This window comes from Oryctolagus cuniculus, chromosome 5 (genome assembly GCF_964237555.1).
Source record: "Oryctolagus cuniculus chromosome 5, mOryCun1.1, whole genome shotgun sequence".
Taxonomy (NCBI): Eukaryota; Metazoa; Chordata; class Mammalia; order Lagomorpha; family Leporidae; genus Oryctolagus; species Oryctolagus cuniculus.
In genome coordinates, this window is record NC_091436.1 from 61,745,468 (window position 1) to 61,758,490 (window position 13,023).

The following is a 13,023-nucleotide window of genomic DNA, read 5'->3' on the forward strand; positions in this document are numbered from 1 at the left end:
GTTCTAGTCCCGGTTGGAGTGCCGGGTACTAGTCCCGGTTGCTCCTCTTCAAATCCAGCTCTCTGCTGTGGCCCAGGAAGGCAGTGGAGGATGGCCCAGATGCTTGGGTCCCTGCACCCACGTGGGAGACAGGGAGGAGGTACCTGGCTCCTGGCTTCGGATCAGCACAGCGTCGGCTGTGGCAGCCATTAGGTGAGTGAACCAACGGAGGGAGGACCTTTCTCTCTGTCTCTCTCTCACTGTCTAACTCTACCTGGCAAAAAAAAAAAAAAAAAAAAAATCAGGCGCACACCAGACTGAATGAATATACACAGGCAATTAGGTGTGTGTGCAGCAACACTGCTGATGGAAATGTGTGTTGGTAGATAAGAGGGTACTTCAAAGAGTTCATGTAAAAATGAACCCAAGATAGTTTCTTGTGGAACCAAAAAAAAAAAAAAAAAAAAACATGAAATCCATAATGTGTTCATCATCATGACTTTATGAATTTTTTGAAAACCCCCTCATATGCATGGATTTCAAAAACTTTTTACACAGAAAATAAAATAATTTCATTTTCCACAAACCCTTTGAAGTATCCTCCAGGGTTTGGGAATTAGGGGTTTGGAAGGAGTTGGGGTGAAGAATTAGGATACCAAAAAAAGCTATATTAAAAGATAAAGAAGATGCTCTGAGCTGGCTCCCTTCCAAAAGTTAAGCATCAATATTCTAGAAAAAGCTCAACACTTCAGCATGTAGCTTTAATAGTGGTGACTGGGTATAAAGATAAATGCGTTTCTAAAGTATGTATATGAGATCCAAATGGAATACAATAGCTAATCCATTTAACAGGAAATTCAGTATCTACTACATTATTATCTCCTTTTATAATGACAGGCTAATTAATCATTCACTTTTCATCCGAGGGAGGAAAATCAACCTTCTTGAAATGGAGGAAATTTTAGGTTGTACGACAGCTTCGATTAATGTTAAACTTCACTTGAACTTTCAGATTAAATGTCTGCTTTTTAAAGAACATCAGGAAGTCACTTCTCACACTCTAATACCACCGCAGGCCTATGCCTCACTCACCAGGCAAGCAAGTCCAACAGGCAGCATGCAGCCGGGAAGGGAGGAGTCTCCTAGTCTAAGGGGATGTCTCCAGGCCCCCCTGTTAGGGCTTCAAATGCCCTGCAGGAACACGTGTCAAACTGTCACCCCGGCCACGCCTCCTAATCCAGCTACAACCACCACTCTTCTCTCTCCGACTCCATACCATTTGGTTCCCTGCTCCAATCCCTTACCCCACCACACCCTAAACTGTTCTCCTGTTCCTGAGTCCACAAATCAAGGTTAATTAACTAAAAATCATCATTTCTGATGTGGTTCTCATGACATCAGGGTAGGGGGTGATGGAGGAAGAAGTCTCCTTAAACCCTTCTGATGCAAGGTAAGGAATTAATTAATTAATTAATTGATACAATTTAACAATTTTGAACTATAAGTGTAAAGTTTATTCTCACAAAACACACACAGACACAAGCAATCCTTGTTCTATTCAGTTACCAGTTGCATTTATTTTTACTTGTTTTTGTTTATTTATTGATTGATCAAAGGAGGAGAAAGAAAGCTAGAGATCTGCCAATCACTGGTTCACTCCCCAGATACCTGCAACAGCCAGGGCTGGCCCAAGTTAGAGCCAGAAATTCCATCCAGATCTCTCATTTGGGTGGCAGGGACCAAGTGCGGAAGCCATCACTCACTGCCTCCCAGAGTGCACATTAGCAGGGAGCTGGACTGGAAGCAGAATGGAGACTCAAACCCACACATTCTGATATGACATGCTGCTATCCCGAGCAGCATCCCAACTGCTGGACCACAACACCCACAGAGTCCAACTGGGGTAAAGTCAACTGCCATGTGCTCATCTCTTTGGTATGAAATGGTCACTTACTGTGACGGTAATACCCCTAGAGCATCACATTTTAAGGGCAGATACCCATAAGTTAGAAACCATCTAAGGCAAACTGCAATTTCACCCATGATAACTTCAAGTTGGTACAACTCCTGTGGGCAACTTCTGGTCGCTTTGGGCTGGATCAGTCCTAAGCCACAGGGTACACAAAGACCAGAGCAGGGTCACAGGAGCCGAAGGACCACAGGACGGTGCTGGGTGCCAGACAAAACAGCTGTGTCTGTGAGGGGCTGCCCCTTCACAGCGGAAACACACCTCCTGCATGCCTCCTACAAACCTAACTCCCTTCCCTCTCCAAAGAGTCCACAAATACACCTCGAAACACAGGTGATAATGACAACCTGCACTTCATCTTGGGAGTAAGTTCACCCTTCTAAATTTCCTTCTAAATGAAGGTTTGGGACAAGAGATAGTCCATTGGACACTTAATACATCTCCTCATCCTTTAGTAATCTATTAATACTCATACATGCCCATCAACCACAGCAAATGTCATTTCTTTTTATTTTAAAGATTTATTTTATTTATTTGAAAGAGTTACAGAGAGGTAGAGACAGAGAGAGAGAGGGGTCTTCCATCTGCTGGTTCACTTCTCAGATGGCTGCAGTGGCCAGAGCTGTGCTGATCCAAAGCCAGGAGCCAGGAGCTTCCTCCAGGTATCCCACACGAGTGCAGGGGCCCAAGGACTTGGGCCATCTTGTACTACTTTCCCAGGCCATAGCAGAGAGCTGGATCGGAAGAGGAGCAGCCGGGACTAGAACCGGCGTCCATATGGGATGCTGGCACTTCAGGCCAGGGTATTAACCTGCTGCGCCACAGCGCCGACCCCAGCAAATGCCATTTCTTTCACATTCTTGCCAACAACTTTGGCCAAGCTTTGCCATTCTGATAGGTGAAAATTATAATCTATTTTCATTTGTTGCTTTGCTTGCAAGTTCAGTATCTTTTTATATTCTTACTTGGTTTTTGATGAATTACCTTTTCATTTCCTTTCCTTTCTTTTGGGTGTTTTATTTTTCATATCAATTTTTTTTGAAAGGTAGAGTTATAGACAGAGAAAGAGACAGAGAGAATGGTCTTCTTTCCGTTGGTTCACCCCCAAAATGGCCACTACGGCCAGCACTGCGCCAATCCAAAGCCAGGAGCCAGGTGCTTCTTCCTGGTCTCCCATGCGGGTGCAGGGCCCAAGCACTTGGGCCATACTCCACTGCCTTTCCGGGCCACAGCAGAGAGCTGGACTGGAAGAACAGCAACCGGGACTAGAACCTGGTGCACATATGTAATGCTGGCGCCACAGGCAGAGGATTAACCAAGTGAGCCATGGCACCAGCCCCCTTTCATATCCATTTATAAAAGATTTTTGCATGTAAGGATATAATGCTTTATCTGCTCTTGATGCAATTATTATTTTATCTGTGTTGTTAGCCTTTTTAAATAAGAATTATTTATCTATTTGAAAATCAGAGTTACAGAGAAAGGGGGGGGGGGGGCGTATCTTCCATCTGCTGGTTCACTCCCCAATTGGCCACAAAGGCTGGAGCTGGGCTGATCCAAAGAGCTTCTTCCAGATCTCCCACATGAGTATAGGGGCTGAAGCACTGGGGCCATCTTCCGCTGCTTTCCCGTGCATTAGCAGGGTGCTGGATCGGAAGTGGAAGACTGGGTCTTGAACTGACCTATATAGGATGCTGGAGGCATCACAGGCAGCAGCTTTACTCACTATGCCACAATGCTGGCCCCCTGTTGTTGGCTTTTTGATTATTATTTTATTGACATTTATGGTTTTAAATGCTTCCTATTAGAATAAAAAAACTATGTAAATTATCTAAAATTCTACCTTATGAAACTAGAAAAAAAAATGAACTGATTGCTATGGTATAAATGTTTATATCCCCCAAAATTCATTCATTGAAACCTAATCCCCTGGGGCAGGCTTTGGCCTAACAGTTAAGATGCCAGTCAGAACACCTGCAACCCATATTGCAGTGCCTGGGTTCAATGCCAGACTCTGGCCCGACTCCAGCTTCCTGCTAATTCATACCCTGGAAGGCAGCGGATGATGCCCCATGTAGTTGGGTCCCTGACAACCATGTAGAAAACCTGGATTGGGAGTCCAGCCCCCAGATTTAGCTTGGCCCAGTCTTGGCCATTGCAAGCATCTGCAGAGTGAACCAGTGCAATGGGAACTCTGTGTGTTTGTGTCTGTCTTTCTCTGTTTAAAAACAAATCCCCAATGCAATAGTATTACGAGGTGGTGCTAGGGCCAGCATTGTGGCAGAGCGGGTTAAGCTACCACTTGCAACACCAGCATCCCATATCGGAGTGATAGTTCAAGTCCCAGCTGCACCGCTTCCAATCCAGCTCCCTGCTAATGCACCCAGGAAGGCAACAGAAGATGGCCCAAGCACTCAGGTCCTTGCCACCCATGTGGGAGGCACAGATGGAATTCCTGGCTCCTGGCTTCAACCTGGCCCAGCACTGGCTGTTGTGATCATTTAGGAGAGTGAACCAGCAGATGGGAGATCTTGACTTCAATATCTGTCTGTCTCCCCGCTCCCACCCCTTCCTTTCTTCCTCTCCCCTCCCTCTGGCTGTGATTCTGCCTTTCAAATAAATAAATAAAATTTTGAAAGGGTGGGGCTTTTTGGAGGTGATTAGGATATGAGGGCAGAGCCCTCCCAAATGGAATTCCCGCCCTTATAAAAGAGGCCAGAGGGTGTTTGCCCGCCCCTTTCACACTCTTATGGGAGGGCATATGGGGCCCTCACCAGACACTGAAGCCGCCAGTGCCTTGAACTTGGATTTCCCAGCCTTTACAACCATGAGAAATAAGTTTTCGTTGTTTATAAGCCACCTCGTTTGTATATTTTGTTATAGCAGCCCAAACAAAGACACTGATTAACTCAAAATCCATTAAGAAGAAGAAACTAAAATCTTAGAAGCAGAAATTGATTAGACAGCAAACATTAGAGAAAAGCAATCAAAGTCAAAAGCTAGTTCTTTCTAATGGTGAATAAAATTCATAAATCTCTAACAAGATGGATGCAGGAAAAATGAAAGAATGCAAAATACCAATGTCAGGAATAAAACAGAAAATTTTACCACAAATCCTACAGACATCAAAAGGATATAAGGAAGGCCGGCGCCGCGGCTCACTAGGCTAATCCTCCGCCTAGCGGCGCCGGCACACCGGGTTCTAGTCCCGGTCGGGGCACCGGATTCTGTCCCGGTTGCCCCTCTTCCAGGCCAGCCCTCTGCTGTGGCCCGGGAGTGCAGTGGAGGATGGCCCAGGTGCTTGGGCCCTGCACCCCATGGGAGACCAGGAAAAGCACCTGGCTCCTGGCTCCTGCCATCGGATCAGCGCGGCGCGCCGGCCGCGGCGGCCATTGGAGGGTGAACCAACGGCAAAGGAAGACCTTTCTCTCTGTCTCTCTCTCTCACTGTCCACTCTGCCTGTAAAAAAAAAAAAAAAAAAAAAAAAAGGATATAAGGATGTATTAGGAACAACTTGATGTCAATAAATTCAACAAACAAGATGAAATGGGCAAATTTCTCAAAAAAACAATGTATCAAAACTGATTCAGAACCCACTGAAAATCTGTATAGCCCTGTGTCTCTTAGAGAAACTGATTCATTATCAAAATTCACCCCAAAAAGCTACTTCAGCCCCAAATATTTCATTAGGAATTCTAGCAAAAAAAAAAAAAAAAAGAAACAATATCTAGTCTCTTTTGAAAAATAGAAGAAACACTTCAACTCATTTTATGAGGCTAAACTTATTCTAATGTGAAAAATCAAACAAAGATGTTAAAGCAAATGATAGACCAATATCCTGAACACATTCATAAAGTCAAAAATCCTTAACAAAATATTGGCACATAGAATCTCATAATACATGAAAACAGTAATATGGCATGAACTAAAACTTAAGGCTTGTTTAACATTTGAAAATGAATTAATGTAACTGATCATAGTAAGCAAATAAAGGAAATGCCATATGTGGATACAGAAAAAAAATTGAGCAAAATTCAACTATTCACAATTAAAAAAAAAAAAAAAACCTCTCAGTGAGTAAGAAGAAAGAGGAACCTTTCCCAACCTGATAAAAGGCATCTATGAAAACCAATAGCTAACATTACTCTAAGTAGTGAAAGACTAAATAGTTCCCCTAACATCAAGACCAAGATAGGGCTGTCAGCTCTGGGGGTGGGTATTTAGCCCAACACGTAAGACGTCAGTTAGGAGGCCCATGTCCCATGTCAGAGTACCTGAGTTCAGCCTTGACTCCAGCTTCCTGCTACTGCAAACGCTGGGAAGCAATGAGATGATGGTTCCAGTAGCTGGGCTCCTGCCACCCACAGGGAAGACATACATTGAGTTCTGGGCTCCTAGCTGTGGTCCCCTGGCCATTGTTGGCTTTGGGAAGTGAACCAGCAGATGTGAACTTCCTCTGTCTGTCTCTCTTTGGCTATCTGTCCCATTGCATCTCTGCCACAAAACTAATTCTAACAACCAGTGCTTTGGCTACTTGTATTCATCTTTATACCAGGGGTCTGCTATGGTTTAGAAGAGGTGTGACACCACCAAAACTCACATAAAAATTCTACAGCCAGTGTAGTCACGTGGGAGGTGGGCCTTTAAGCAGGATTAAGGTCTTTCTTGTGAGACTGGATTGGTGCTCAAGGGAAAGGATTAATTGTCACAAGAGCATATAGCCATAAACATCTGGCTTCCAATTTTGCCTTTTTTTCATACATGTCTGCTTGCCTTCTGCTTTTCCACCGTAACCATGAGCCATAAAACTGCTTTTTTCTTTCTAAATTACCCAGACCCAGGTATTTTGTTATAGCAACATAAAAGGTCCTAGTCTGTGCTGTAAGACAAGGAAAGGAATAAAAGGCATCCAGATGGGGAAGGAAGAAGTATTTCTCATTCTAAATGATAAGATTTGGGGCTGACACTATGAGTTGCGAGCATCCTATCAGAGCGCCAGCTGCTTGCTTCTGATCCAGCTCCCTGTTAATGCACCTGGCAGAGCAGCAGAAAACAGTCTAAGTACTTGGGCCCCTACCACCCAAATAGGAGAACCAGTTGGAATTCCTGGCTCCTGGCTTCAGCCTGGCCCAGCCTCAGCCATTGTGACCACTCAGGGAGTGAATCAGCAGTTAGATGGAAGAGCGCTCCCTCTCTCTTTCTCTCTCTCTCTCTCACTCAGTCTCTCAAATAAATACATAACTCTTTAATAAATAAGTGATATAACTTCAATTCTCAAATTGATTAACAGGTTCAGTAAAATCCAAATCATAATCACAATTCCTTTTCAACAGACATGGACAGGCCTATTACAAAATTCATTCGAAAACACAAAGGATCTAGAATAGCTACAATAATTTGCAAAAAGAATAAAGTTGGGCAACTTTCTGATGTTAAGACTTACTGTAAGGGGCCAGCACGGGCCCTGAAGCGCTGGCATCCCATATGGGTGCTGGTTCTAGTCCCAGCTGCTCCTCTTCCGATCCAGCTCTCTGCTATGGCCTGGGAAAGTAGTACAACACGGCCCAAGTCCTTGGGCCCCTGCACCCGCGTGGGAGACCTGGAAGAAGCTCCTGGCTCCTGGCTCTGGATCAGCGCAGCTCTGGCCGCTGCGGCCATCTGGGAAGTGAACCAGCGGATGGAAGACCTCTCTCTCTGCCTGTCCTCTCTCTGTGTAACTCTGACTTTCAAATAAATAAATAAATCTTTAAAAAAAAAAAAAAGGAAAAAAAAAAGACTTACTGTAAAACTACAACGATCAAGTTGATAATGATGTTACAAAAGAAAACTGACCAAACAAAATAGTTAAGGAGTAGACTCACATCTATTCAGTGAGTTTTTCACAAGGATGCCAAAGAAACTCAACTGAGAAAGGATAATCTTTTCAACAAATGATGCTGAACAACTGATGTATGGAAAAAAGTGAACCGAATCTCTGTAGTGGTCAGATTCTAAGAGCCCTTCCTCTCATCTCCTGCTACTTGCCCCATCTGTCTGAGCAGGGCTGACCTGTGTAATCAGTAACAAATTGCAGACATGACAGAGTGTGACCCCAGAGGCCAGGACACAAAAGATATTGCAGCTTTGTCCTTTTTGCTCTTGAATGACTTTCTCTGGATGAAGCTGGTTGCCACATCACTAGGACATTCAAGGAGTTCTATGGAAACCTCATGAGGCGAGAAACCAAAGTCTTTTGCTCACAGTCAGCTCAACTTGCCACGCATGACAGTGTGCCATCTTGAACTAAACCCCCATCCCATTCTGTCCAAATTCTACAACTTTGCTTTGTGCGTCTCAAACTTCGTCAATTCTCTCTCAAGGAAAAGAACTTGAAAAACTAGGTGGGAGTGAAATGAATTATAGATAGGAAGAATGACAGGGTGCTGGTAATGTTAAAGCAGGGAAATGGATACACAGGAATTTTTATTTTGTTTACTTTGTATATGCTTAACTTCCTATAATAAAAAACCAAAAAAAAAAAAAAAAAGGCAAAGAAATTCAAATCACAAACTGGATTTCCAGGCTGGCGCCATGGCTCAATAGGTTAATCCTCCGCCTGCCGCACCGGCACATGGGGTTCTAGTCCCGGTCGGGGCACCGGATTCTGTCCCAGCTCTCTGCTATGGCCCGGGAGTGCAGTGGAGGATGGCCCAAGTGCTTGGGCCCTGCACCCGCATGGGAGACCAGGAGAAGCACCTGGCTCCTGGCTTCTGATCAGCGCGATGCGCCGGCCGCGGTGGCCATTGGAGGGTGAACCAACGGCAAAAAGGAAGACCTTTCTCTCTCTCTCACTGTCCACTCTGCCTGTCAAATAAAAAAAAAAGTTTCCAACCATTTAATCTGTTTCTAGATGCAATTTGTCACAGTTCAGTTATAAATCTCTCTCTCCGCAGGTCCAACCACACCTCATGTAACATGGTCCTAAACTCTCTTTGCCTTGTCTTTATCTTTCACTAAATAAAAATATTAGCCATTGGAGTCATAGCAGTAACATCAGCGACCTCATAGAGGTTTTATGAAGATGAAGTAATAACAGGCAGGCATTCGGCCTAGGGGTTAAGATGCCTGTGTCCAACATCAGAGTGCCTGGGTTTGAGTGCCGGCTCTGCTTCCTGACTTTGTGCTAATGCAGACCCCAGAGGCCACAGTGATAACTCAAGTGCTGGGTCCCTGCTACCCATGTGGGAGACCAGAGTGGAATTCCCAGTTCCTGGCTGAAGCCTGGCCAACCCCTGACCACTGTGGACACCTGGGGAGTGAAGCAGTAGATGGAAACCAACTCTCTTATCTCTCTCTCTCTCTGCCTCTCAAGAATAAAAAAAAAAAAAAAGAGAGAGAGAGAAAGACATTTGCTTTTGTCTGGCAAAGTATGGGGGCATCACAGTAAAAATAAATAAAATAAAATAAAATATCTGTAGAATCCTTTGAACAGTGCCTGACTGAATACTCTGAAACATTAGCTATTATTCTCACGATACAACATACTTCAGATCTTTTTTAACTGCTAGGATTTATTTCATTGCCAGCAATTTTATATCTTTTCCTGAGTTATTTGTATTCCTTAAACTTTGAGCTTACTACTCAAAAAGTCTTTGTGTTTATTGCTTTTTTTAAAAAAAAGATTTATTTATTTACTTGAGAGGTAGAGTTACACAGAGAGAGGGAGACACAGAAAGAGAGGTCTTCCACCTGCTGGTTCACTCCCCAGATGGCCTCAACAGCTGGAGCTGAGCTAATGTGAAGCAGGAGCCAGGAGCCAGGAGCTTCTTCTGGGTATCCCATGTAAGTGCAGGGGCCCAAGCACTTGGGCCATCTTCTACTGCTTTCTCAGGCCATAGGAGAGAGCTGGATCAGAAGTGAAGCAGCCAAGACACGAACTGGTACCTATATGGGATGCTGGCACTACAGGTGGAGGTATAACCTTTACTATGTCACAGTGTCAGCCCCTGTTTATAGCTTTTTTTTTTTTTTTTTTTTTTTTTTTTTTTTTTTTTTTTTGACAGGCAGAGTGGACAGTGAGAGAGAGAGACAGAGAGAAAGGTCTTCCTTTGCCGTTGGTTCACCCTCCAATGGCCGCCGCGGCCGGCACGCTGCAGCCAGCGCACTGCGCTGATCCGATGGCAGGAGCCAGGTACTTATCCTGGTCTCCCATGGGGTGCAGGGCCCAAGTACTTGGGCCATCCTCCACTGCACTCCCTGGCCACAGCAGAGAGCCGGCTTGGAAGAGGGGCAACGGGGACAGAATCCAGCGCCCCGACCGGGACTAGAACCCGGTGTGCCAGCGCCACAAGGTGGAGGATTAGCCTAGTGAGCCGCGGTGCCAGCTGTTCATAGCTTTTTAAGATAAGTATCAACAAGAAGAATCACCTACTTAACTGATAAGGAAACCGTGGTTCAGAGAACCAACGCACTAGACATTTGGCAGGGTGGGTGCCTGGCCCCCAACAGTCCCTGTAAGGGAAGGGTGTGTCCACAGCCCACTGCCAGGTGTCCTGTAGCCAGGTGCAGGTGCCCAAGCACACCTGAGCCAATCAGGTTCTCACTCCCAGTACCTGCCCTATGTTTGTGGCAGCACTCAGGGAGGGCTCTCCATCCTGCCATCTTGTTCCTGCTTTTCCAGAAGCTGGGGAGACAGGATCCCCCAAGGATTCCATTCAGTGGCTCTCCAAACATCCTTCTGATAAACGTCCTTTCGATCTCCTAGCTGGCCAGAGTGAGCTTCAGTTTCCAGAGTTTCACAGTGCACATCTCTTTGCCTTAGGTGCCCTTAACCAGTGTCTATTGAGAGCCTAACATTTGCAAAGGCATTTGCCAGCTCTGCCCTGTGAGTACCAGCATGGTTTTAACTGAGTCAGACATTACAGGAAGAGAACAGCAGAAAAACACTGAGTACATATGGGGAACTGAAAGCAATGCAGCTCACTGCCAAACAAGGCACAGTGCTGACCTTCAATACACGTCCGCCGAATTGACACCAAAGGAGATGTAAGACTAGACGGTAAGTTGAGGGTGCACCAGATATGTCTCTGAGTGCCAGACTGAGGGGTTCTGAGCGTCCTCTCTTCAGCATGGGGGCCACACAGATGGCTGAGGAGATCCCTGTACCGTGACGGCGCTTTAGAAAGAACACTAGCGTCTCAGCCAGGCCTCACGCGTGTGGCTTCTGATCGGGCTGAAACTTCTGTACTTTATTTAGAACCAAGGATGCTTACCAGCACATTTTATAGAAAGTGGGAAGATTTCATTGCAAGGACAACATGATAAACCTGCAGGACTCTCTTCAGAGAAAGGCACAGCCTTACGAATACAGACCATGAGATCCTTTCGTGTTCTGGTCGGGATCTAACCCAGTGAGGTTGTCAGCAAAGCTCACTTAGCATCCACAAGGGTTGCATGTTCATGATGACTGAGGAAGACGGGCTATTAGGAATGCACTGGAACTGAGACACTTCAGACAGGTACTGTGTGGTTTACCTCTATGGGAGACAACCTGTCCCCTCCATGTCCCCCTGAAGACACTTTCTAGCCCTGTAGAAAGTATTAAGCAAGAACCCAGCCTTTGTGGTCATATTACCATGAGGCAAGTAGCCTTAAACATAGAACTGGCACTGTGGTGTAACAGGTAAAGCCGCCACCTGCAGTGCTGGCATCCCATATGGGTGCTGGTTCAAGTCCCAGCTGCTCTACTTTCGCTCCAGCTCTCTGCTAAGGCCTAGGAAAGCAGTAGAAGATGGCCCAAGTCCTTGGGCCCCTGCACCTGCGAGGGAGACCCAGAACCTCCTGGTTCCTCGCTCCGAATCAGCTCAGCTCCAGCCGTTGCAGCCGTTTGGGGAGTGAACCAGCAGATGGAAGACCTCTCTCTCTCTCTCTCCCCCTGCCTCTGCCTCTCTATGACGCTGCCTTTCAAATAAATAAATAAATATTTAAAAAACAAAAAGAGATCACAGAAAGTATGTAGTTCTTTCAACAGCATTCCCCAAATCAGAGAACTAGGAATCCATGTGCTTATTCACTATTTATGAAGCCATTCAAGTAACATTTTGAAGTAACAGAAGTTTTAAAATAAAACATGTTGAAAAAATGTAAAGTGGGGGCCAGTGCCGTGGCTCACTTGGTTAATCCTCTGCCTGTGGCGCTGGCATCCTATATGGGCGCCGGGTTCTAGTCCCGGTTGCTCCTCTTCCAGGCCAGCTCTCTGCTGTGGCCGGGGAAGGCAGTGGAGGATGGCCCAGGTCCTTGGGCCCTGCATCCGCATGGGAGACCAGGAGGAAGCACCTGGCTTCTGGCTTCAGATCGGTGCAGCGCCGGCTGTAGCGGCCACTTGGGGAGTGAACCAATGGAAGGAAGACCTTTCTCTCTGTCTCTCTCTCTCACTGTCTATAACTCTACCTGTCAAAAAAATAAATAAATAAAAAATTTTTTAAAATTTAAAAATAAATAAATCTTGTTTAAAAAAAAAAAGAAAAAATGTAAAGTGAAAAGCAAGCTATGGGGCCAGTGTTGTGGTGCAGCAGATTAATCATCCACCTGTTGTGCTGGCATCCCATATGGTCGCCAGTTCTAGTCCCGGCTGCCGCTCTTTCAATCCAGCTCTTTGCTACAGCCTAGGAAAGCAGTAGATGGCCCAAGTCCTTGGGCCCCTGCACCCACTTGGGAGTCCCTGAATAAGCTCCTGGCTCCAGGTCAGCTCAGCTCAGCTCCAGTGGTTGTGGCCATTTGGGGAGTGAACCAGCGGATGGAACACCTCTCTCTCTCTGTTTCTCCCTGTCTGTAACTCTACCTCTCAAATAAATAAATAAAATCTTTAAAAAAAAAAAGCAAGCTAATGTTACCCAAATAAACTAACCATCTTTAAATAAAGTAAGTTTTTCTTTCCTTTTAAGTTAGTGCGGGGGTAGGGGGAAGGAGAACCAGAAAATTCAGCAAAGTCCACGTGATGAACATCAATCACAACGACGAAATAGGAACAGGAAAGTGACGGAGCCATTGGTCAAGTTTTTTTTCCCCATACTCCCGCGTGTAAGGTGTGGAACCAT

At 45.5% G+C, this 13,023-nt stretch overlaps 1 protein-coding gene across 2 annotated transcripts in view; it reads right to left on the reverse strand.

Moving 5' to 3' along the window:
- Positions 1–13,023, reverse strand: part of FIG4 (FIG4 phosphoinositide 5-phosphatase) — a 125,899-nt gene that overhangs the window by 112,205 nt on the left and 671 nt on the right. The window lies entirely within an intron of this gene.